General features: G+C 40.4%; 1 long non-coding RNA gene across 2 annotated transcripts in view; it reads left to right on the top strand.

The window, feature by feature from the left end:
- Positions 1–3,617: 3,617 nt before the first annotated feature.
- The window catches only part of LOC308481469, a 49,099-nt gene continuing 25,294 nt past the window's right edge, over positions 3,618–27,422 (top strand). Inside the window, exons 1-3 of one of the 2 annotated variants that reach the window (XR_013988696.1) lie at positions 3,618–3,736; positions 5,411–5,789; positions 7,487–7,530. This is a non-coding gene — a long non-coding RNA (uncharacterized lncRNA). The remainder of the gene's footprint in view (positions 3,737–5,410; positions 5,790–7,486; positions 7,531–27,422) is intronic. The other variant, XR_013988695.1, reaches the window with a different exon arrangement.

The raw sequence follows: 27,422 nt of genomic DNA, 5'->3' as shown, positions 1-27,422 counted from the left end.
TCTTTACTGTGAAGAAGATTTGATTTTGATACCAATTATTAAATAAATTTTCTATTCCATAATTTATTCAAGGAGTTCAGTATAGTGTATGTAGTGCTCCCTTCTCTCATGTTATCCTCACAACAACCCATGAGTTAGATTAGGCAGAGAGAGTGACTGGTCCATGGCCAACCAGTGAGCTTCGAGGCAGAGTGGGGAACTGAACCTCCAGTCCAACTGGCTCTTATTTCTGATTATCCTGGCAGATAGTCCAAATCCACATATATTGCACTGCTTGGTGACTACTTGCAATCTAAATCACCCTAAACCATGTATCTGTACAATCTAGTGCAGTATTGTCTACTTTGACTGGTAGTGACTCTCCATGGTTTCAGGCAAGATCCCCCCCCCCAGCCCTACCTGGAGCTGCTGCCAGGGATTGGGACCTTCTGCATGCAAAGCCAATGTTCTCCCACTGGGCTTTGGCCCTTCCCTCAAGCTTTTGCTCAAATGCTGGAAGGTACACCAAACTCAGGCAAAACAGCAGCCCTTAAAACAGGCTGGTTTGAAGCTTCACAAGGCATTGCATCTTAAAGAGATGAGAAGGCAAGGCTATCAGGAACATAGGAAGAGTGACACATGATGACTTGGTACTACAATGGTTCTTCCAACACAGTGCAGCCACCAACATCACCTTCAGTTCAGAGTGCATGGATTGTATGCATACAACTGTCCAGGTGCCTAGTGCAGATTGCCTGAGTCTACATCAGCACCATGTCTGATGTGTAAACAACCTAGTATGGAGTAAAAATACAGCCTCAGCTCTAGCTAGTTAAAAAATCAGCATCCTCTTTCCTTTTTTTCAAATTTCCATTTATAGCTTTATAATGAACTCTGAGGTTTGAACAATGCGCTTTAACTGCAACTTGAATCTTGATTAATAACGTATTTCCTTGTCATGAAGAAATTCTCAGTGTTGACAAATTGGCTCAAATAATTTGTTTCCTTAACAGGGCTGATGTTGATGAGTTCACAATACTTTTCCTTAATTTATTTATTTATTTATTTATTTATTTATTTATTTATTTATTCATTCAATTTTAAAGAACACTTACAGGGAAGCAGCTTTATAAATTGCACACCAGTAAATATAACCATCTAAGTCTGGCACATCATCAAGAGTCTATATTTTTAACTTCTTTTGGTAACATCAACAAAGAGCGAGACTGCAGCAGCCGGATGTTTTGTAACTCTGCTGTACTACCTAATAGTGTTGATGCAGATTTTATGCCACTTAGCTTTGCAGGTGTCAAGAGCATACCACTAATTGGACACTGGACAACGATTGGGAATGGTCTGGTTTTTATACGATGAACAGTCACTGACAGATTTTATGTTTAGGTCATTGAAATGCACTAACATCAGCAACAAAGGACAATAAAATTGAAGGGTCTCCTTGGATTCCTCCAAACAACCTGCTTATTGAGCTCTCACCCTGATCTGCTTACACAAAACATGTATGGAGGTTAGCCTATGCCTCGTCTTTCTTGAACATTTGTTCCAATTTGTTTGTGGGGATGGCCTAACCTGGTGCCTGGACAATGAGAATTCATCCTGATTTGCTTGTGTGGTAGTTATACATCTTCCTGTTAATAATTTGTTCATTCCATACTTCTCAGTGCATGTCTCCTATACTTTTTTCCATTTTGGAAAAAAGTGAATTTGTTGCACCACGGCAGCAGAGCACATTAATTCATTTCAATTGCCAAACCTATCTTTCTTGTATGTGCCTGAATCCCTCCAGAAAAATACTGACAGTCCGGAGGTGACCTATTGGTCTTTGTAGAATCTTATCAGGAATAGATAAGAGGCTGGATCAAACTGACTATTGCATGCTGTTGCTTTTTCTTGTGGTCTGGTACATGAAGGATATCCAGTGTCATACTTCCATGAGGCCTGCACTATGGATTCTTTTTCCTGTTTAAATTATTTACTCAGGTGTGAGTATGTGTAAGAGAGCAGCGGGCATAGGGTGCACTAATTCCTCCCTTTGTATTAAACATATCCTAGAACCGTGACTTTGAATGATTTGTTTTGTTTAAAAATTGCCTATTTCAATTGTCAATACTGGGCAATATCATCTCAGCAAATTTGATTTACATTTGCAGAGTATAAAATCTGTGATCAGAAAACAGAACCAAATGTCCCTTAATTATGTCAGAAACCATGTTAATGAGTTCACTTTCCTAAAAGCATCATTTTACTGTGTAGGGAGGGAGCAAGGGGCCAGAAATAAAAGTGCATCTTACCGTATACTAAAGAAAATAACCTAGATACATTGTCAGTCTCCAAAGTGACAGCAGATAAATGTCATGAGAAGAGAAATAGATTTGTGAACAGATCCAGAAATAAAGAGTTGAGACACAAGTGATGGGTTGAATTAGAGCCACAGTTTATGTATAGTATCTGTAAATGAGAAGAGTAGGAACCTAACAATTTCAACCTTGGGCGAGCCAAACCCTGCCCATTCCAAGAGGCAAAAAGCCTGGGCCCTACTTTATGGTGAATAGGGAGGCCTACCTGCCCCAACCAATCCTGGACCACACAACTTTGGGCAGGTGCAGCAGCTGAGCCTCAGGAACATTTCACATCCATGCTATGGGCACCACAACCCTAAACAGCTGACCTCTGGAAACATTGTTCACTTTCAAAAGTGCCTAAGGACGCTGACCTGTTACGTGATCTCCACCTTAACCTTACTTGCACCTTTGTGCCAACAATGTGACATATTTAACCATGCAACCAAATCAATCCATTTTACAGCACTGACTTCTAAACACCAATATTTCCCAAATTCAGTACAGAGCAGGTGAATAAAAGTACTTCAGAGCAGGCAAAAAAATTCCTATTCAACCCCAACATGGCTGGTGATCCTATAGGGAAACAGAGGGCTGGCAAGAAGGGTGAGAAAATAAAGCCAAGGTACGTAAAGTCTGTGACCATACCAATGTGTGCTCACTGCATCCTGGGTCCACCACAGCAAGGTTCTCAAATGCATCATGGCTGGTGTGAGCAGACATAAAGGATTAGGTTAGAATGATCACATTATAACTCGTGCAAATGACCACATTATCATTAGTACAAAGCACCTTGTTCCTGCCACTTTACTCCCACGATGTAAACGAAATGTGTTTCTATATATATATATCTTATTATACACACCAAAACGCAAATGGTTTGGAGCCATTGCTTGCTCTCCCCTCTCTTTTTCACGATTTTACATTCTACAATGTAATGACTAATTGGCTGAGTTTCCCAAGCTATTTTATGTTTCTCTTGCTCTGGTTACAAGTCGTACTAAACCAGCGTCTCCGCAGGGACCTATAGACGGCCAACAGTTCCAAACGCTATATAGCATTCCCCTTTGCTTCTAATGCGTAAAACATTTACGAGTAATTTTGCAAATGCATTAAGGAGGACCACCTCCCCAGGAGCCCTCCCCGTCTTCTGTCGGGCACTAACCCCTCACCTCTCACACACTGCCGGCGACCCAGTCCTTCCTGCCTGCTCCTCTCCCTGCTGCCCCCCCCCCCCGCCGCCCGCGCTCCTTCACCAGTTAGCAGCACAACTTTCTGTTTGTGCCAGTGGGGCGGCCTGGCGAGACCACAATTGCTCTACTCCACAGATTGACGAGCCCTCAGATGCCGATTTACTGTACATGGCAGCCACTCTGGAGCCGAGGCACATCTGGAGTGGAGTAAGCTTACCGAGAAACAGGGGCCAGCTTTAACTGGAGCCAGTGGAACTGAGAGCAGCCGATGAAAGGCAGCTTTCCCGCCTTCCCCTTCCCCTCAGTCCCTGGGTAGATTTCCTAATGTAAACAGAGTCGATGGGGGGAAGAACACAGTAACTCTTTGCAGAATGTTTGTTGTTTAATGTGCTTTATCTACTTGAGGTCAAAATAGTGCCTTAGAAAAACAGAAGCTTTGCTTTTCATCTAAATAGCTAAAAGCCTGCGTATTACTATAGTGGTTTCTTTCTTTCTTTCTTTCTTTCTTTCTTTCTTTCTTTCTTTCTTTCTTTCTTTCCAAGAGGTTGGAGTGGGAAAAAGTGGCACTTTTGTGTTTATTTGTTCCTTTTTTATTATCATTTAGGGGCATAATTTCATTATCTCAAACCAAATGAAAAACAAACGGTTTGTCTCTGCTAAAGTTCTCAGTGCCTCTTTTTAATGTATAGGAAGATGCTTTAACCCACAAGAAGGGTACATATCTGTTTATTGTATGTACCATTTAAACAGTAAAAATCTAAAAGAACAAAAAGATCCGCCAAACTCATCTGTTCTGATTTTTTAAAAATAAATCCCTCCAACCCTCCATTTATATTATTTGAAAACAGAATAAAAAGATTATAGATGGAAGCTTTGTTTTACTGAACTGCAAATAACTTGTGCATCCTGGTGCCAACTGGAACTCAGGGGATTCTTAATTTCTTTTCTACATCCAGAGGATATGGTTGTTTTAATCTGGATGGACCAATTTCCTAACTGAATCTTTGAGTTATTTATTTGCTAACAATATATGAGGTTTTTAATAGCAGAACGAGAAGTTTGCATGGAATGAGAAGCTGACATCTTATTTCATAGTTAATTAAAGGGGAAGGCATATAAATGAAACAGAAGAGCTGTGGGTTGAAGGGAGAAATTGTGATAGGGGTTTCATATTACACTTCATAATCACTAAAATGAAATGGGTCGGATTTTTAAAACACTCAGCGGGCCTTTCAATTTTAATCCTACCGTATTAAAGATAATGATACAACATAAGTTTAGTCGGAACATGATTAGGCTGGTGTTGAGAGCTGGAGGATATGGCATATCGACTGCAGTATGGAGCCCTACACAACTAATCTTGAGACCCACACAGGCATTCAGGAATCTTGTTTTTCCAATGTACCTGTTTCCTTTGCTCGCCTTTCAAATCCCATCTAAGGTTTCTCAAATGCAAAAGGATGCATTAAAAGTGTTATTTGGACCACAGCTTGCTAAAGGTTTCTGAGCATTGCTGCCTGACTCTGGTGAAATGTCATTTTAAATCAGCAATCCTGTCTATACCCACTTACCAAGAAGTAGGCCTCAGTGAATTCACTGGGGCTTTTTCTGATTAGACGTGAACAGGATTCTGCTGTTAGTTTGCACACTGCTTTTTATGTACTCAGCATCACTTAATAGGTAAACTAAAAAAAAGGAAGGGTTTGCATAAAAAGAACTCTATAGAAATTTTGTCTTTAAAAATAATGAATATAAACAAAATAATTGAACCCCCTTTGAAAAAGGAATGCTTAAATAAAAGAAAACACTTCTAATTAATTTTTAATTAAATGATTTAATTTAATTGTATTAAATTAACAGTGATTCATTTATGTTGAACAGTGTCTCAGTATTGTGACAGGAGCCTCTGCAAGCAAGCTCCCATTTCCTATTGGATGCCTGGAAGGAGGAGATCAGCAACTTGGTTGTCTGGCTTCATGGAGTACAAGAGAGTTCCTGCTGCTCCATTCCTTCTAGGAACCTCTTCCCTAGTGGGTAGATGAGAACTTATCATAGAGGCCCTTGAACTATTGCAGGAGGTCTAAGAGACAAGGCTCATTGTGAGGGGCATTCAGAGGCCTCCAATCAGCAACTGCCTCAGGATTCTTGGAATGAGTGTTGCTATTCCACCTCTTCCAGCTCTCAAACTGGGAGGTGGACATTTATCGCAGAGCTGCCCTACAGATAACTGCTTGTGACTTGGTGGGAGGATCATCTTGCAGTAAGTGGAGCAGTAGTTAGACTCTTGCACTTAGAAGAGCTGGTGGGGCTAACAGGGATGTGAGAAAAACATTGTTTTGTCCTCATCAAAAAAAGCACATTGTTCCAGAGGGTCCTGCAATGCTGCGTGGAGGACACTGATGTGTAAAATGCTGAGTGTGGGTGTCTGAAGAGGAACCTCTACATGCAACCAGGACCCTGTTTGTTCAGGCATCTTGATGGTGAGGAGCAGCGAAGTCTCCTCTTCAGAGGTCCATGATCGCCACACGGATGTCAGGGGGTGGGGCTAAAGTGGTCATATGATGGCAAGGGCAGGGCCAGCAGCACAGCCTTGCTCCTTGGTCTACACATGAGTGCCTCCTACATGAAAAAGATGTGAATAAGACTTGTGTTTATGAATTAATATGATGGGTGTGTGGCCTTGCAGCCCACATGGTTTAAGCACCTCTGTCTCTGAGGTACCTTCTCTTTTCAACAGCTGAAGACTTGTTCAGTCCGTGAGCACTTGTTCTAGCTCTTCTAGTCTCTGCATTTGTATTGTTTGTTGAATCTTGCTCAATACTCCACAGTGTAACCATTGTATTGGATAGAACGATATACAGCACCCTAGCAGCATGCTAGAAAATGCTTGCTGGTGCCCCATTTCTCCACTGGCCAAACCAGAAGTGGCAACATTTACACAGTCATCTATTGTGTGGTTTTTAAAGAGGAAGTAGCACCTGTGGATTAGGTCCCTGGGCCTCCTATTTGCCTTGTGACAAAAGGGTTAATGGATGCTACCAGGGTCCCCTGCACCTGTTATTTACTCTAAGAAAATAATGGTGTCCCATCTAGTCTGGTCCCTAGTTGGAGGGAGGTGAACGGTGGCTAGGTTTTTCTTAAAGGAGCTGTATGCAGTTAGTTCATTATCCCTAGATACAAAACACAGGGCACTAACACAAATATTCTTATGAACCTGAAAAGGCTGCATACAGATCTGTGCTTGTATGCCCACTGAATAAACAGTACACAGCAGCACAGACAGCTTTGACAGTACCAAACACCTTTTTGTGTGTTGAGTGTGTGTGTGTGTGCGCCTTCTGGATTTAAACTACCCCAAATGGGATTGGCTCTGTCAAAGCAGACAATGCCAAAAAAAGTAAAAGAATGCTTCGGTAAAATATTCACCCCTGCCAGATATCTACCTTCTACTGCATACAGAGCCAAAAAGAAAGAAGAAAAGCTGAGCAGCAAGAAGATGAATGAGAAAAATGCTACAGATAAAAGCACAGATAATTAGGAAATATGTTAGATTTCCTGTTAGACTCTGTAAGATTATTTAGAGCTAATCTGTGTATGTACCATTCAAACCGGCTGTTCATATGACAAGATGCTTTGAATGGATCATAGGATGAGATAATTACCTTAAAGGACAAAAGTGATATACTGTATTTGCTTAAAAAATGGATTAGATAAGCATCTAAGCCTAATGATTTATCAGAACACGTTCCTCTCTGGGAGTATCTTTAAAATTGTCATCAGTACTTTCCAGCCAATATGCTTTTCTAAGCAGAATGGTACCTCTGAAGCAACAAAAAAAAAGTAATTATTTGACTCCTAATTTACATGTGGGATTACTTGAAGATTTACACAACTGAAACAACATAGTATGGATTGATTTACAGATGTAATTTTCCTTTCCTTTCTTTTTCTTGATAGGTTTTCTACTTTAGCCCACACAATCTTGGGGGTCTGAATATAGAGTAAGAATGCATTTTCCTCATAAATTGCAGACTATTTATTTCTGTGCCGTTAGATTAATAACATATATCCAAACTTAAACAGTAGGTTTATGCAAAACCACGTTTTAGCCACAAATACTTGCCTTACCTGATTTTCCCCTCTCCAAATGGATTATACTTGCAGAAAATCTGGAAAAAAGCCATTTGCAGCCCCCTTTCCTTGAATAGGTATGCAACTCGAAATTGATATAATGCATGTAACATAAAATACCAAACAGGAAAACTGTAAGACAAGAATAGTAGAGAGACAGGCAATAGTGATTATTCCATAAAGACTTATATTAATAGAAGAGCAGGACTTCTGAAAAGGTTGTGTCAGCCGTTCAAGAACAGATATATAATTCCTCTTCCAGACACATGATATGGAAGTACTATGACATCGCAGACACCATGGAGCCATTGATTTGGAAACATATGAAACTACTATCAGAATTTGGTTTAAGACCTCCAGTCAGTTAAATGTTTAAACATGGGTTTCAGAGTGTACAAAAACGGGAAGCATTTGCATAAATTTTGTGGCTTACAGCCATGCAAATTGACTTTGCTGAAGGTAAGTCTCCAATACTGAAATGAGCCAATTTATTTTGGATTGGAAAACCTTATTTAGTTGCATGGTACAGGTGTTTATAAACTTTATAAACCTAGTTATTCTTTGGAAGAGATTCTGTACCATAAAGGTACACGTTCCTTTTTAACCAGGCCTTTGGTTGATTTGATTGATATCCTATGCCCTTTTAAAATGTGTTTTTTTGCGGGGAGGGGGTGTCATTGGGTTGTTGCTTTTATTTTGATTATGCATTTTGTGGTTTTACGTTTTGATTTTATTCTGTGAACCGCCCTGAGTCCTGCAGGTATAGGGCGGTATATAAATTCAACCAACCAACCAACCAACCAACCAACCAACAAATAAATAAATAAAGCACACCAAAATTGTGATGAAATGGTTGTGTGAAAGTGTGCAGATGTATTATAACTGCTCTGTATACAAATTCAGGTGCTTGAGAAGATTAAGAAAATGTGAAGATGGGCATATTTGTAGGACAAATACATCCTATAAAAACTTGAAACAAATAATTTCTGCTTTAGAAGAAAACCTACATGTTCACTAGCCCAATTATGACCACCTGAGATTTTTGATGCAGCTATCAGGAATGGTGCTTACCTCTGAGTAGACATGCATAGGATTGAGCTGTAAGTCTCCATAACTATCATTGTTGGGGGTTTTTTTGTTTTTGTTTTTGCCTGTTTAGCAGCAGAGTAATTGAATTACAACCTGTCAACTGTAAACAGTATTTCGAAACAAAACAAAACAGACAGGGTAATATTTCTCCAACCAAAATATGTACTTATTGCATAAATTTTCAGACTATAATTCCGTTCCAAATATAAATATCCTAAAATAAACCACGGTACATTTTAGAATAAGCACGAACTAAAACAAAGAAATTGAGAGAACCACTAGAAGAAGAACAAAAACATAGGGAAAGGAAACCACAAAAATGGGGGGGGGAGAGAGAGAGAATTGGAATTGCAGGCATTAAGTAATATGCTGAGTAAGCAAAGAATGCTGTAAAGTACAACTAGGTGAGGAGAACGGAAGAAAAATACCACAAGTTTACTGTCGAATCAGAAAGTAATAAATCCCTTTAGCTGAGGCAGATTCTGTTTCCTTATTCCAGTGGATTCAGATGTGGAATTGTAAAGTGTGGTGTTATGATGCAACAGGAGTTTGATTTCTGGAAATACTGTAACTAGAGGTGGTGAGGTTGGAACTCTTATCGCTATATAAGGAAAGATCATCTGGATGAAAACCTCAGACACATTTGACCAGCGGCTGAAATGTGGACATTTTCTATGTTGTTGCGGTCAAAACCCATACATTTCAAATCCTCAGCTTAACATGGCTCTCTTTTTTTACCATTTAGAGTTAAGATATCAGCCTCTTCCTACCACATTACTACAAAGAAAACCTAGCAGTGGCTGCTTCTGAACTCTATAAATACTTGTAATATCTCCCCATTGATCTTGATTGCAGAAATAGCTTTAATGGAAGAAATGGAACTCTATTAATACAGAGAATGATTTTAAATGAGAGTTTCTTTGATTTCAAGCCTTCTGCAGGTCTGCACCAAGACACCTATCAACACAAGCTCTGCTATTCTGAGGAACACATATTGTAGAGGGATATGAATAATATTGAAGGAACATGAAAGGCATGTATCAATTAAGATGAGGAGATGGTTCTCGCCCCTTCTGAAGAGTTGCCTAGGAGGACTAGCATGGATGGATAGCCAACTCACTGTCTCCCTTGTGTCACTGAGCAGAACTCTGAGCTTCACTGATGAGCTGTAACCAGAGGCATAGCATGGGGGGCTTTCTATATTGTTGAGACTATATTGTGTGGGACCCCCTACAGAAGATGCATACAAGGGGGCATGAAGATGTCACTCATAATAGTTTATTTGCACCTGGAAAACTTGAGTCCCTGATATGGCACATTTGCTTATTGTGGCCTTGCACTGAAGCACATGAAGCCAGAAAGAATCAGGCAGGATACTAACAAATAGACCCCGCAAGGGAATTGAAAAGGTCTAGACTTCAGTTTGTAGTGAAGCTCCTTGTCCCATATATATATGGCTGATTTCTTCATTTTCTAGGTATCCCTTTGCTTCTTTTTAAAAGTAAAGTTTGGATTTCAGCAGAAGCAATGCTGTACTCCTATCATTTTGTGAATGTTGAAATACCATAACTGTGGGAAATCAATTCAAGAATGCACAACACAACCAAAGGCAAATAATTACAAAGAAGCATGTTTCTCTTTTTTGAGTGAAAGACTTTGCAGTACAGAATGTTGACATAGAACGAGTTTTGCTTTCTAGTGGGTATTCAAAAACCATGATAACAGTGAGAACCAAGCAACATGTAGCTCCAATCTGGTAGTCTGTGGTTGAAAAAAAATCACAGGTTATTGCACTGCATGATGCCTGTGGAACACAGAGAGTAATAATAATAGAATCAGAGAATTAGAGAATTGGAAGGGAACAAAAATGTCATCTAATTCAGCCCCCTGCAATGCAGGAATCATGTATAGTAACATTTTTAAAATGGCATTAAGAAATAAAAGTTATCAAATGACAATAATGTGGCGAAATCGAGAAATTCCTAGGTAGTATAATAAACCCTAGTGTTCTTACCACAGGGATGTGTAGCCTTTGCTACGTCCTAGGAACAAAGCCTCAACCAATCCAATTGTGAAGTTAAGTTTTATATTTGCAAGAATATTTGCAGTATCTATGCTTCAACTTCTTTATCATCAACTTTGTACAGCAATGGTTTTGAATGAGTGTAATAAATAATGTACTGTCGCTGACTTTGGGTTGTTACCACAGACAGTTTACTTGGCTTTTTCAGCATTTGGAAATGGTATTTCTCACCTCCTCCACACAAGTCTTTTCACCCTCCTGCCAAGATTTTGAAAGGGAAAAATAACTTCATTTTGGTTTGAGGTGTTTCAGAAGTTATTTGAGGAGAAGCATAGCTGGCTACTTGCAGGAACATTAGAAGTCAGCTATGTAGTTCATTTCTAAACACATTTTGGGATGAATTTGTACAAACCCTGGGAAAGAGATGCTATCAAAAATGGACACATTTTGAACTGCCCCCCCCCCCCGAATTTAACAATAACAGCAGCATTCCCAGGTGTCTATGCAGCATATTAAATAAATATTTAGTGGATGGAAAAGAAACAAACATATCAAGCAGACAGATGTATTATGAATCTATATGTTTAATGGTTTGATTTCTTTTAACATTTAGTTTAGAAATCGAAGTTGCCATTCATGTATTTCTAACACAGATACAGAATTACAGTGAATAGTCGATGTGCTTCATTGTTACTAGGGTGAAATTTAGCAATTCTCTATTAGCTTTTAGATGATAGCTTGACAGGCAAAGACTTGATGCTTTCATATTATAGCTCTTTAGTCTGGAATTGTCATCTATTATTCACTCTTTTTAAATGAAGAATCCAGATGACACTATTCTAGTGTTTTTTTGAAAAAAATATTCAGGCTAGTTTTTTAAATAATTGTTCACTTGCAATGCAATTGCAACACCAGGCTGCCCAGTGTGGATTGTAAAAGTACTATTTAAAGCTTTCAGGGCTACTGTACCATTAATTAGTAGCTTCCTCCTTGTGGCATATGTTTCAAACTGCTCCTGTTCAGCTAGAGAAAATAAGTGAAATGCTCCCAGTTTGAGTAAAACAGTACAGAGGCGGTGTTTCTCCAGTTTAGTAAAGTGAATTGCAGTGCACCACTGGTACACACAGGACTATAGGAAATGTCTGCAATTAGAAATTAGGAAATGGACGTAACATTCTCTCCCTGTCTGAACTTTAAAGCTAGCAGTGCTGGATTAGGATTTCTGCCGTGGTAGCAGTGAAGGAGGAAGTTGCTTCAGTTACTTGAAGAGATTTATTTTTCTGTTTGTGTGGGACACCATCCCATTACGTTTTATGGTCTGAAAGTGTCACCATTTGTTGGGCTGCAATTTGGTGCACAAAAAAAGCACATCTTTATGTGCCTACACAGTCTGAAACAATAATGGGGTACAGAAAACATTTTTTAAATATATATTGCTTAAAAATCCATCTTATCTAACAACAGCTGGGAAACTAAAGAGTGGACTGTGGGGTCCTTGGTGGACAGAAAAAGAACTCATGCACCTGAGGTATGCAGTAAAAATAATGTTTTTTATATATATACTTGTATGCCAGTTCTCATTTACTTTACCTTTAAGAGCCACCCCCCACCATTTTTGCAAAGCTGAGCAGGCAACTCTAATGAACAGCAGCAATAAGTAGCCTGTGGCAGTAAAATAAGGCAGACTTCACCCCATGCCCTTCTCTTTTCTCGAGATGAGGAAGTCACTTGTTTGCCTCTGGTGCGTTCCATCCCTTCCCTGGGCTGAAATATATTTGGGTCTGCTGGTGAGCCTGGTAATAACTGTGGTGGCTGCTGAATGGGGTGGGGTGGGGGGAGCAGGGAAGCAAAGGGAGTAAAATAAGTGTCAAGGAATTCATTGTCTGTCCTCCACCTGTTGTTATTCTGGTCCCAATCAACCTGCTAGCCAGGCTGGAGCCAGTGGCCATCTGGAAACACTGCTCTGTTTATAAACTTGGCATGAAGCAGCACTCCCGGGCCCTGACCTCCCACACAAATCTGGAAACAATTAGAGCAAGATGATAGGCAGGCAAGGAGAGTGAGAGCGAGAGCGAGAGCAGGACGGAGAGGAGACTGCAGGGGAGAGAAGAACAGAGAGTTCCTTTGCTCTTCGACTAAGAGGGGATTGTGGATGTTTCTGATCGAAAAATATATTCCTATCGTTCCTGCCCAAAGGTTACCCCATGATTTAAGGATAATGATGGCTCTTCTGCTGCTTTAATCTGGCTTTTCCAAATTGCCTCTTCTATTTATTAAGTTTCAAAATTTTCACCCGTACAACGAAGGAACGGAGAGAAGTAAGTTCAAACCGCAACCGCAACTCAAGGCAATCTTTCTGAAAACCAGATCATATGATACAGTTCCTACTCATTTTTACCAGCAGTAAAATCTGCCACCCAGAGAGCTCATATTTGTGCGCTTTCCATGGGAGGGGGATGGCTTCCTCATCCTGCCTTCTAATAAAATATGGGACACTTTGGGGGGTTCTCTTCATCACCAAGCCCTCCTGGCAGTGATTCCCTTGAAAACGTTTGTTGTGTTTGCTCCAATAAAGCCAGGCCTTCATGCATGCACCCAGTTCAGGTTCTGCCTAATGAAGAATTAGCCAGGCAGGTAGCTTGCCAAACATGAATCTGATTAAGTGGAGACTCAGAGAGAAGGAAGCTTTAAAAAGAACAAATCAGGCACTTCCCTTTCTAGAATAAATTGTACAAGCAACTTTGTTCTTCCTAAGTCTGAGTAATTTTACCATGGCAAGTACAGATGCCAGCATGTTGCTTCATTTCTCACAGTTTGTCCATTTAGTGGAAAAAAAGGCTGCCAGATGAGACGATCTTACAGCAACTCCTGTATGAGTAAAGGGAAGTTAAGCAGAGCTCTTGCTTCTCTATCACAACTTAAGGCATCTTTCTCAAGAAAGATGTTGTAGGGCTACAACTCCCACCATCCTTAGCTAGCAGGACCATTTGTTTGGGATGATGGGAGTTGTAGCCCAACAACATTTGAAGGCCCAAGGTTGAGAAAGGCTGACTTAAGAGTTCTTTTTCTGCTGTAGTGTCTGGGGGGGCTATACCACTTGCTTTTTTCTGAATTTGAAGTTTTGCCCTCAGTTGCAAACAAGTAGTTTGTAGAAACTGTTGCTTGGATTCACACTGATATGAAATGTAGTAAACAGGTTGTTGTTATATGTAGTTTTGTCTTAATGTGGGGTTAACCGTTAAATCAGTTTTGCTACTGGTAGTTGACATGGAAATTGTGATAATATGCACAGTATCACATTGCTTAAATAAAACTTGTTATTTATAAAGTATGAGTACGAAATAGGGTGGACTCCCAAAAGCATTTTGCTATGCACTGAAATGCATTTTGCTGTTTAGAAAATATGCTAGGTTGCAACTCTTCTGTTTCTATCACATCGTATGGGTATTATTCTTATGGAATTCCAATCTGATATTTGAAATGGTATTGCTGTGTTGGTCCAAGAGAACACAACAGGCAAACTAAGTGAGGCTTGTCTTATTGACTGAACCCTTTGGGAGAGAAAGTGTGGATTTCAAAAACATGTGCTCCCTGCGCCCTTCAATACGAAGGGGCTTGAAAGGAGTGCAAATGGGAGAAGAGTTTAATTTGGCCTTCTTTGAAGTAGCTTTATGACTAAACGTTTCTGTGGGAATGCAAGTTACACAGAACCTTGGCACTGGGGTGGATTTTGCCCATAAGAAAGAGGATATGAGGGAGCTTGATAACTGAGAACTGGATCCTGTGAAGTGCTGAGCACAATATTTCAATCGTGAAAGCCCATAATTTTAAGGAATGTGTGTAGTGCTCAGTGGGACGACTTCCAAGGTGCCAGTTAATCATGTGCTCTGTTGGCGCAGATTCCTTTACAGAATAAAGTTTCAACTGCAGGAACCTCTGTTGTGGGCAAATAAAAAAATAGAAGGCTCCATTGCTGTTGATCTGCTATCTCTACCAATAGTTTGATATCTATAGAGTCTCCCTCCATTAGTAGAAATACGTTTCGTCAGTTACTCACTGGTTTTGTTTTTTGCCTGAAAAAGTATCATGTCAGGGTTGTTTGCTGGTGCTATTTGAAAATCTCACCATGGCAGCCAACTCGGGACTGCCTGCATTCCCTCCTTCTTCCTCTTCCTCCTCCTCCTCCTCTCTTCCTCCTCTTACAGAGCCTCAGCAATTTAAAAGAACATAGAACGGAGTGTAGTGCAAAAACAGAGAGGGCTTCTTTAATGCGTGAAATGGCAAAGAGGCAAAAAGCAGTTCATCCACAAGGCTAAAGCAAACATCTTCTTCATGAAGCTCTGGTTGTTTGGTAGCTGCAATTTTGAAATGATATGAGTAGTAACATTTGTTAAAAAATGTTCAGTCTGGGAAATTAGTTCTGAAACTCTTATGCAGCATTGTTGAAATTGGATCAAATTGAACTGTAATATATAAAATATTGTGCTTACTTAACCCCTGTAAACTGATTTCATTTGTCTTTGTGAACTTGCTGGGCTATTAAGGATGCACATTCCTTCCACAGTTAATAACATTTAATATTTTTCTCTGAATTCATAAATTTAATTAGACTTGGTTAATCAATCTCATATTTTTAAAAAAGTTGAAAGACTTTTGAGAAACCTTTTGATTTAAGAACAAGCAAGTATCAAGTTCATGCATTTCAGCTGGTTAATAGCGTGCTTACATTATCTTCTATTGCATAATATAGGCCTGAATTGACTGGCTTCTGATTATACTGAAAAGAGTTTCCAAAGCAAGCCATTTTCATGACTGATAATAAGGCAGCCCAAACCACTCCCTTGGTAATCTCTCACAGCGTCACGGCTGTAAACTATATGGGGACAAGGAATCCCGTTCTCTCCTACCTACCAAGCAAAAGACATGCCACTTTGTGGTAAAAGTAAACAAGAAAAACTACTTTTAGGTGTAAAATATGTTGGGAGGAATGTCCAAGCCTTTGACCTTCTAGCTCTAAGGGTTTGGGAAGCATTTCCAGCCTGAGGGACACATTTCCTCATGGACAACCTTCCAGAGGCCAGTGGCGGGTGGGGACAGAAGCAAAAAGTGGGTGGGACAACAATTGTACCTTTGTACACTGAGCTGCATTCCAGCCACACAGAAGTCAGAGGTTTCCAACCCACCTCCTCCCGATGCTTCATCTAGGGAAGCAAGAGGCATTACCATACTTAGAGACACATTTCAGCCTGGCAAAAACATTCAAGGAGGGCATTCAAGAAGAATTGGACCCATTCCTTCCTGGCCACTGCCACATTTCTCCCCCCATATTAATCTCTTACTCTTTGGGATGCTGGATGGAACGATCTGTCAATTTCAGTTTTCTCAGTTTATTTTTCCAATCTTAAACCCAATTTCCCACATTTCTGTAGCAATTTTGTGTGTGTTTTTTTTAAAAAAAATCTTCATGAATTTTTTTCAGTTTTAATTTGAATTTCTGCATTTTTGTGTGCAGTTTTGACTAAGGTACACATTTTTGCAAATAATTTCTCCCAATATAGTGGATTTTTATGTTATTTTCAAAAATACCTTCATTTTTATGCATATGTTCCCCTAATATATGCATTTTTCTAAACATTGTTTGCTTGGAGAACTGCATTACAAAATTTGGTACTCTGATGGGGGGACAGAAAAGGGGTAATGTCAGTTGCAGCCTTTTAGTTTATTGTGGAGGCACAGTAAGAAATTATTATGATTCTATATTGTGAGTTACAATTACCCCTAGATAACAGGATTTCCCATTTACAGAATGTGACACTGGCTGAAAATTCGGAAACTACCCATCTACAGGGGACCCCTGAGCCTAGGGCTTGCCGATCAGAAGGTCGGCGGTTTGAATCCCTGTGATGGGGTGAGCTCCCATTGCTCAGTCCCTGCTCCTGCCAACCTAGCAGTTCAAAAGCACATCAAGTGCAAGTAGATAAATAGGTGCCGCTCCGGTGGGAAGGTAAACAGCATTTCTGTGCACAGCTCTGGTTCACCAGAAGCGGCTTAGTCATGCTGGCCACATGAACCAGAAAAACTGTCTGTGGACAAATGCCAGCTCCCTCAGCCAGTAAAGTGAGATGAGCGCCGCAACCCCAGAGTCGTCCGTGACTGGACCTAATGGTCAGGGGTCCCTTTATCTTTACCTTTACCCATCTACAATAAACTAAAATAAGTTTTCAAAAGAGGAAAGCAGCACAATATGAATATAAAATGCCATGCTTTGGTTTTTTTTAAAAAAATTCCCTAACAATGCTCTTGTTGTTAAAAGGCTTAATATGTACAGATTAGGGCTGGATCTAGACACTTCAAAGAAGCGTTTCAGTTGAAAGTGCTGTAAATTTAAACAGGGAAAACAGGTAGAGAAAGATGGGACTCCACATCGCCATTTGGTGGCACAAAGTTATATCGCACATGCAATGCATATAAATTGCTGTTTCTTTACCAGTCTAGCTGAGTCCTAGTTTGCAATAATTATTCTTAGCAGTTCTTTCCTTCCATTTTCCAGCAATGTAATATGAGGCCAAGGCCAAGAGTTTATGTCAGGATCTGTCCAAAGCACTCCTTGAACGGGCCTGTTAGTTGATATTTTTGAAGTGGCAGAAAGGAAGCACCAGGGCAGTGTCCTTCCTGGCTCTGCCGGGCTTTCTGTACGCTTCCCTGATGGAATGTTAGTCAGAGGCCTTGTTACAGTTCAGACTCAGTTTCTCATGCCACCACCCGCCTCCTGGTTTGATTTTCTGAGCCTGTGTTCTCCGCCGGCACACTGTCTCTACCCTCTGACTAACACATGAGTGTACAGGTGGCAGAGGAAAGGGTGAACAGTGATGGAAATTACCAGTGATTCAGATTTGGAGAATGACATGGTTATTTCCAGCTGGAAATACACCTGCTTATTAATGCTGCAGCAGACATAGTTGTGTAACATGGCCAGATTACAGTCTGCAAGGTTTCTTCAATATATACCCGCCGTGGTTAAAAATCCAGAGGCAACTGCCTTTGCTGGCTTGTTGCCAGAAACATGTTATCATATCCTTCATGAAGTCTTCCCAAACTTTGAAATTCCCGTTCCCTTTTGGCAAGGCTTGCCTGTTGTTGGTGTTCCTTTAATCACTGTTTTGTGGAAGGAATAAAGCTGAACCAATCGGGTTTCCCTGTGTGTGCATTTCTATAATATTCACCAATGAATGGGGCTATTTTTTACCCAGATAATTCCCAATATATGGCAAGGAGGGTTGCTAGGCAAAGAAGCCTACAGCATATGCAGGGGAGGGGGGATTCAAAATCTGAGAGAGAGAAAATTGAATGAAGGTAGCAATAGGCATGTATAAAATTAGAAAGTTATTAAGGCTGCAGTGTATACAGCCTTACTTGGGAGTCAGACTAATTGGATTCGGTAAGATTTGCTTCTGAGTAAAAATGTATAGGATTCCAAAATCCACAGCTGGGCTGAAACGAACAAAAATGTCACAGTTTAGGGCTGTGCTGTTAGTACACAAAATTTCTACATTTTTAATATTAGATATTTTTGTGCATGTAGACTGATAATTCAGTCCAGATAGGGCACTGATAAGTCTCCTGTGTTGAAAGAACTATCTTAATTAACTTTGGATACTTAATCCTTGTACGTCAGCACCCAACAGCACGGAGGCCTCCTTCTCTGCTTCAAAAGGGCAAGAGGGGGAAATCATGTGAATCCTGCTTCTGTGCTATTGGGTTCTTATTCAGAGGGCGCAGTTTGCACGAGAGATCACCTGAACAGTGGAATGGAGAGGATTAGGCCAGTCCTTCATCACGCTGACGTAGACCAGCTATATGAAGTGTGGGTCATACGAATCTCCTAACTACTGGGGCGGGGATTTGCTATAATGTATAACAGAGAATTATACTGGAGCTAGAATGCAGTCAGAATAACTGTGACGATGATGGCAACAACAACAACAATAACAGGTGATAAACTGGCAAGGCTGAGTTAACTGATATCTGCAGGCGAAAAGGAAGCCATTGTCTTTATACAGGTCCAAATGGATACATTTGAACTTCCAGATGAAGTTCCATTTTTCAGCTTCATGCTCACCCTCAGATTGGCAGAGTGTCCCAGAAGATGGAAAATTATCTTACTAGTTTATGAATATTGCCCTTTCTGATGTCAGATTTGTGTCCATTGTTTCTTTTGTATAGAGACTGGGTGTTGCTGGCATATTGTTTTGTATTTATATGGTACATTTTCAAAGTGGTCATACCCACTTTGTACATGTTTATCTCAGTTCTGCAAGGTCATCCAGTATTACCCTCATGTCATAGATGGGAGGCTAAGAAAAAGTGGCATGCTCCAGGTCATGGGTAAATTCCTAGCGGAGGCAAGATTTCAAGTGAGGATTTCCTGGTTTAAATCCTATTCCCTTATCTACCATGCCAGACTAGCTCTCTTTTCTTTACTAGAGTTGCATTAAGTAATACAGATTTTACAATCGGGTTCCCAACTTTTTATTCCAAAACTGATGACCCATGGAATGAGTCAGGGTTGCAGACTCTGTTAGGCCAGGAGTTGAAGATAACAGCAAATATTTTCTGCTAAACTCCTGGAGATTATGCTGGCTGGCATGGTGGGCTGAGCTTTGGTCCTAACAAGGAAGTACACTAGGAACAATCCCATAGCTGCTGCCGCTATGTTTGGCTGACAGCACCTCTTGTCCTTCACTTCATGGGCTACCAGAAGTTAGCACTTGTAGAAAATGGGTTGAAGCAGGCTAAAAAAAACCTCTGCAAATGATGGCAGTTACATACAGCCTTTCCTTCCTGCAGAACAGAAGTTTGGACCTAGTATATTTCTAATATATTATATACCCTGGGAGATAGCAACAAATTGGCATTTCTCAAAGCAGGGCTACCCTGGCTTCTATTAATAGTTTATGTTCCATTTTATTCAGCACAGACACAACTTGTATGATAGTCAATGTTTTAAAAAGCTTATTCAATTTCATTGCTGGAGTGTGTTTCTATAATCAAGTCACGTGTACCCTAGCATTACAGGGACAACTTCTGCCTGCCATACCCAGTTTTGTGTTCTTGGAATTTCTTTCAGGAATGGGTCTATGCAATTGTTTCAGCTTTCATTACACCAATAAAGCATTTTAATGACTTTTGAATATCCACCAAAATTGGTTGGGGTTTAAAAGAAAGTAGAGTCTTGACTCTGAAAAGTATTTGGAAGGAGAGAAGTGGAATGTGTATAGAGTTTGTTCCATTTCCCTTTCAAATTCCAATTGCTCACGGAGCACTTGTTCAGTGTCTGGTTAACAACCACCAGAATAATAGAATCATTTTTTGGTTGCTGGCATCCATCTGTCTCGAGAGCCAGTGTGGTGTAGTGGTTAAGAGCGGTAGTCTCGTAATCTGGGGAACCGGGTTTGAGTCTCCGCTCCTCCACATGCAGCCTTGGGCCAGTCACACTTCTTTGAAGTCTCTCAGCCCCACTCACCTCACAGAGTGTTTGTTGTGGGGGAGGAAGGGAAAGGAGAATGTTAGCCGCTTTGAGACTCCTTAAAGGGAGTGAAAGGCGGGATATCAAATCCAAACTCTTCTTCTTCTTCTTCTTCTCGAGAGACAATGGAGTGCTCTTCCGGGGCGAAGTCAAACCACTGGAGAATCATAGCACCTACTTAGAAAATTTCAGCTGCAATTAACACATATGAGGTTAGCAACTGTGGTAGAATTTGATTTTTTATTTATTTTAAAGAATCATTTCTCAGTTTTTGTTGTCCTGCCTGTGCCCCCTTCTAGTAGCTCAGCCTCAGAGTAGAATATATTTCCCAGAGTTAATGTTCTATCACACATGCCTTAAGAGTCCCCTGTGTATTACCAGCCTCTGTGCCAATATATTACTGATTGTCTGCTTGAGAAAAAAAATAAAAGCACAAATGTCAGGCTGGCATATGAGAAAAATAAATCATGAAGAATTTCTGGTGGGCTTTTCTTTTTTCTTTTTTGCATGAATGTTGCATTCCTGGTTCAGGAGACAGAGCATGTTTCCTGACCACTAAAGCACCTTTTCCGCTTCATGTAAGTCAACACTTCAGCTGTGTGTGCAATGCCAAAAAGACAGAAATCAGCCCCTCAGGAAAGAAAAAAAAAAATCAGTTTTAGTACTTCACAGGGACTCTGGAGTATAGATAACCTATGCATCATCAAGTTACATAGGATTTTGTTTTCAGTGCTACCCAACTTATTGCCTTGGGCACTTAATATATTTTTTTATTATTTCCCATGGCAGCCCCTGCATTGGCATTCCATGTTATAGAGCAGATATGGGGAGTCTGTTGCCCTTCGGGTGTCTTTGGACACTCCCATCAGCCCCAGACAGCATGCCTAGTGGTCAGGGATGGTGGGAATTGATGATCTGGAGGGCTGCAGGTTCCCTGTTCCTTTTTGGAAAACACCCCACAAGTTAAAATTGTGTCCCAAGAGAAGGACTAGAAGGGATGAATTTCAAATTTATGAAGCCACAAGTTACCTATATTCTGGTTATGAACATGGAATATATTAGTGTCTGAAGAAGAACTTGCTCTTTCATAACCCAACTTCTCCTTGGCTTGAACTTATATTGAAGTCATGTAGTATTTATGACACAGAAGATGTTTCCAGGAAAAAAAAAATGTTATCACAAATCCACTGGGGTCAGGGGAAAGTACTTTAACTAAAATAGAAACCACAGTGAACTTCTGCCTAAATAGTAAGCTCTTTTGAAAGCAAATGCGCCATCTTAAATTCAATATACATATACCTCCTTTCTCGTGATGGTGGTCTTCTTTAACTATCCTGTTCAAAATCCCCCCAGTCACTTGTTTTGCTTCCAAAACAATTCAGTTTCTAAGATTGAAACCTTTAGGCATTAAGAGATGCCTTAGACAAGAGAAGGTCTGAAAGCAGTTTGAGTAGTTTGATATTAATGACAAATAATGCAAATAATTAACAACGCTAATGAAATTGAAATCAGGGACACACTGGGGAGTTTAAGGGTGGTGACTTCTCTGAGAATGGAAGTTTCTCTGTGAGCTTTGCGCACACCCTACAGTGTAGCCGTGTGGGAAAGGTTACACTGAACTTGCCCTTTCATAAGAATCACTTTAGAGCAAATAGCAGTTCCAACATGAGAAACAATTCTGTGGCACAAGAAGCTGAAGTCTGATTCAAGGGCTCATTAAATCTGTTCTTTGCATTTCTTTCTCCATATATTATGGCTTTGATAATATTTATGGTTTTAAAAACTTTATTGGCTGTGGTGTTCACTTTAATCAAACTATCACATGCATCATGAAGCAATGGCTCTGCTTTGTATCCTACACCAAGGCTTTTGTAGCACAATCTACCCTGGTCCTCAGAAATTGCACTTGCTCTTTAATCACCCTTTCACCTTCCCCTGGTATTAATTGCAGGCCAAATGTGAAGAAGTAGATCTGTTCCCTATTAAAAAAAAGTCTGTGCATCATTACATCGATCTCTTGTCTGAAAATGCTGTGACCTGAAAATGTGGACAGGCTAATCAGCGCTTCAGAATGGTTGGCACTTATTGATAAAGAACCAGGTTGTGCCCTTAAATGTTTTTCACCTTTCTGAGGGGGGCACTGAATGCATCTTATGAATGCATTTGTGCTTTCCCATGTACCACAACATCAGGGCAAGCACCTTGCCTGCTTCCATTGAAGAGAAGGGTTTGCCTATTCATGTGTCAAGAGTCTGATCAGTGATCTCTTCCATAGCCTATTCAAGGATAGGTTGGCTGAGTTTGCCCAGACTGTGTGATGAGACTGTTTTGAAAGACTACGTTATTCAAGACTGATGCTCTGCCTCTCCACTGCTGTAGGAACTTAGCATGACATCCCAACAGCTCTACAAGTGAGGCAGTGTGAGACTAGTTGAGTGCCAGTTCTGGGGTCAAGCAGGGATCATTTTTCCCCTTGATCCATAGTAAACGGAAGATAATAGTCTTCTGCCTACTGCCTCTGCAGCTTCTACAGGTTCTAGAACCAGATGGTTGACTGGACTTAGGTAGAGGCAAGGCTTTGGGATATTTGGCAGAGTTGCAAGTATAAATAGTTGCCAATACAGGTTTGGGTTAGGGCACAGTTTAAAAGGCTACAAGGACGAGCAGCTCAAGACATTGTGCTGGTGAGGGAACTTTCTCATCACCTCCAAAGAGCTTGTGGGAAGATGGGCTGGTAATTCCTCATGAGGTCACTGTCACAGTGGCTCACAGCATTCCAGCTTATGGATAATGGTATTTGCTGGTCTTCCTCAGAATACCTTCAATGTATGTAAACTGGGAAAAGTGGAGATATCAAGTCTGGATGAGGGTCACCTAGAGAGGTTATTGGAAAAGGCCAACACATACTTTCCTCCTTGAATTAAGAAGGTGTAGTTGCTAATCCTGAAAGGCTGAAGGTTGCAGGCAAATATGTAGGAACTGTTAGGCATGTTGAATATCCTTTGTATGCAATAAAGTTTACTTTATTCCACCCACTCTTCATATCGGGACAGTGGTTGGAATTCCTTTTGACCAAAATGAGCACTGGATGCTATAACAAGGTGGGTGATTTGCCCACAAGCCTCTGTTTCACTATGGTAGACCAAGCAGCTATGCCAAGAACCTGACTCATACTTTCCAAAACTGATGAAAAGGAAAGATAACATAAATGTAACTGAGACAATATTGACACCACTATTTCTTTAGTAAACACCTTATGAAAGATTCAAAAAGGAGAAACATCCTTTGAGGTTTATGAATGAAATGTGGTCATGGGATCTCATTAAGCAGGAAACTGTGGCACAATTTCTTTATTTTTTTAAAAAAATACTGCCATTTTGGAAATTTTCTTTATAAGTTTCAGTTACTTACATATTGTTTGAATGGAGATCAATAGTATTTCCCCATCTCCCTGAAGCCTACTGTCATTCATTTTCTTTTTAGAGTACAGACGGCGACGAGTTTAGGTGTGTCCAATTGGTGCATGACCACTGACATGTGGGTCCTTTTGAACCTGGAAGAGGGAATAATGGGGTGGGATGGGGTGTAACTGGGCAGGGCAAGCTTATGCCTACTCCGCCAACACGTGCTTTGACCCAGAACGCAACCCCCATGGAAACAGGGAGTTGCCTGTACTGCACATTACCCTGGTCAGTGGTTCTTATTCTTTGATTCTATCTTGATGATCAGACTTTTCATGCTGTGCACAGGTGATCAACATCTATAGGTGGTCAAACTGTTCCACTATTCCTAGTAATTTGTTATGATGAGTGCTGGCTCAGAGTATTTACTGAGACTTCATGTGCTAGTCCAGAAACTGCTAGCCATATTTGTGTGAGCTATTTATGTCTCCTAGAATAAATTGACCTGAACTGTTTTTTAGAGTTAGTTGAATAGCAATTACTATGGGTGACTTTATATGTCTAGTCTCCTATGGCTGCAGTTCAAAGGTACCTGGGAGTAGTTCCCACTGAGCACAATGGGATTTAGTTCTAAGTAGGCATGTATTGGATTGTACTGTTAAAGGCTCATAAGACCTTTCCTTATTTGTCTTCTCAATATTTTTTGATTAATTTGCTTTCAAAACTTTCTGTTCTCTTATCTCTTCTGAAGTTAGCATGCCCCCAGAGGGTCTGCTTTTGGATTTGAATTGAGGAGACCAGATTTGAAATGTCAGTTGACTTTTGAATTAAATGAACGATCACAGGCAAGTCACACCCCATCCCAATTGTGGAACATGATTCCTCTGATCTTTCTTAGTGATGCTACATATATTGTCACAGTGGGAATAGAAATAATATCTTTCCTAACAAGAGTGTTCTGAGATAAAAGTTGCAAAGAACATTGTCTGCTAAAATGACTATATGGAAAATAATTAATAACATTCTTATGGATTGCTTTGAGGCTGATATTGTGCCTTAGGTTCTTTTTCTAGGGATTTCAATTCCCTATTAATTATTTTTCTTTGTCACTTTGATTTTCTGACCCCATAGCACTTTAGCATTGTAAATTTTATCTCTGTTTCTTAAGCTACAGTGTTCTTTTTTCACTTCACATATAACACCCCTACCTCTTATTACAGAAACTGTATACTGGGATGGGGAACCTGTGGCCCTCCAGATGTTTGAGTCCCATCATTTCCATTGGTCTAAACACAACTAGAGGGCCACATGTTACTCACCCCTGCTCTTTATGTTAGTCGTAAAGAAGATCTTGGCCAGTTAATGGCTGGCTATTTGGTTCTGAGAAATGTATCATTTTAAAAAAATAAAATCTCATCCCTTACCCCAAATGCTTGAAGTTGTGAAAAAGAGAGAGAAGGATGTTGGTTTAGGTTTAAATTAAACCAGGTTCAATTATGCCTGTTGAAAAGTAGTGGGACGGTTTTAATTCTGCCTAAAAAGAAGTATGGTAGAGTCCCACTCAACTATTAGCACAGGTGTAGTGAAACAAGGTGGAAGCACTGATGGTAGGAGGGAGGGTTCAACTGGGAAGAAGTATTCAATATGTTCTGTGGGCAGGGGTAGACTTTGGTCTTTCAAATTTCAGCAGTGCCTTGTAGAAGGCCAAAATTAAGTGCCCCTTGCCTCTTTCCCTCTGTTGTACTCAATTCGCTATGTCATGGTTGCAACACACCCTAGACTTGGCACCCAGTGTGGCAGAACCAGTTGTGCTGCCCCAAATCCACCTCTGTTGTGGGCACAGGTTTAGTTTGGGGTGGTCCTGAACCCCATCCAGTGTTGCCTTTGGCAGACTGGAGAAGGTTATAACCAGAAGTGCTTTTGCCCAGCTTTACCTGGTCCACTAGTTATGGCCTTTCCTGAGGAAGGCTGATTTTGTGATAGTTACACATGCCCTGGTCACAGATGGACTACTGTAATGCACTTTACATGAGGCTGCCCTTGAAATGTTCAGTTGGTTCAAAACGCAGCATCAAGGTTTGCTGATCTGAGCTTGTTTCTTTGACCATATTTTACCATTACAATAGCGGTTGGAACACTTCCTAGGCTGTGTCTAATTGAAGGTGCTGGTTCTTTGTTTTAAAGTCCCAAGCAGTTAGGGCCCTCACCTTCTACGTGACCTGCATGCATACTGTGGACATCAGGAGTTATATGCTCCTCTAACTTGTGAGGCAAAGAGACCATGAACATGAGGTTGAGTCTTCTTGTCTGTGGAAGCCAGGTTATGGAATGCACTCCCCCAGCAGATCTGGATCTCTTATTTTATTAAACATGTTGTGGGAAATCACAGTTTTGAATATGTTAAAACTGTCCTGCAAGTAAAAAAGCAGCACAGGAGGCAAAGGATTGGGTTACCACAAATTCCCCTGATATGCTTGTTAGCTATTTACAGCTAGCCATTTTCTTTTTCATGGGGAGCTATACAAAAGTGATACACCTGCAGTCTGGAATGGCACAGTTCATTCAATTAACTCATTTCCTTCTTAGTTTGCTGCATGTGTAGATCAAGCTTCAGTTAAGAGTGACAAACATCTTGTGTTCCATAGTGAACCTGATGGCAGGTCTGAAGACTTTTCTAGTTAGGAATGTTGACCGACTCTACTGTTTTCCTATACTTGAACCAATGGTATATAATTCTAGTCTCACTGATCACCAGGGTAAACAAAAGCTAACAGAATAAATACCCTGCTAGCGCCACAGGCATGGATATGGACTATTGTAAAAAGATAGCCTTTGCAATCTGTGCTGACAAGTGACAATGCACATGTAGATCAGATGGATAAGGAGCACACAATTCTTGTTTTCTGGCAGTACGGAACTAAGACAGCCCTCCTGGCTGGCTTGTCAAGAGTTACGGCATTCCACACACTGGTTGACTAATCGTTGTCAGGTTTTCAAATCAGTGTCAGGATTTGATGCTAAAAGGGAAAAAAGCATCTCATTTCAAGAAGCTGTCATTGTGTTTCATGGGATTCAGACTCGGAGACATTTTATTTCTTATGCTTACTTGATTACCACCAATTTGCTGAGGTTTTCTCAGCATGTCTTTGAAACCACTTAAGTATTTATGTGTCAAGAAGGATGATAAATGATCCAGGTTATAGAGTACTGGTGTTCTGGATCCCATCCTTCCTTCAGCTGAACCTGATGCTTGGGGAAAAACATGGCATAGTAATAATATATAGAAGTACAAGTTCCACAGTTGCTGGTGATAATGGAAAAAGCTTTAGCCATGTGTTGGGTTTCCATAGCTGGAAAAAGAAACACTGTTAGAATTCCCAAGATGAATCACAAGAATGGCTTAGCAACATCCGGAAGAAAAAGATATTCTTTATTTGGATTTATTGAATATGTAAAAATTGATTCCAGAGACATTTAGATGATAAAATACAAGTCTGAGTAGATCTAAGATGGAAGTAGACATAAGATGTAAAAGTATGACACACATCATTTTTACATGACATGGAACTGATGTTCTAAATCTTGTAACCCTACTTCTGTTAGTCTACAATAATGCTTGCAAGATGGCTTTTCATAGTGAGAACATTATAGAGTTTTGCAGCACCTTGAAGACCAAAATATCTATTATGACATAAGCTACTTCATCCACTGCAGCATTCTGAC

Source organism: Podarcis pityusensis (assembly GCF_964106645.2).
Source record: "Podarcis pityusensis genome assembly, chromosome: 7".
Taxonomy (NCBI): Eukaryota; Metazoa; Chordata; class Lepidosauria; order Squamata; family Lacertidae; genus Podarcis; species Podarcis pityusensis.
This window is presented reverse-complemented; position numbering and strand designations above follow the sequence as displayed.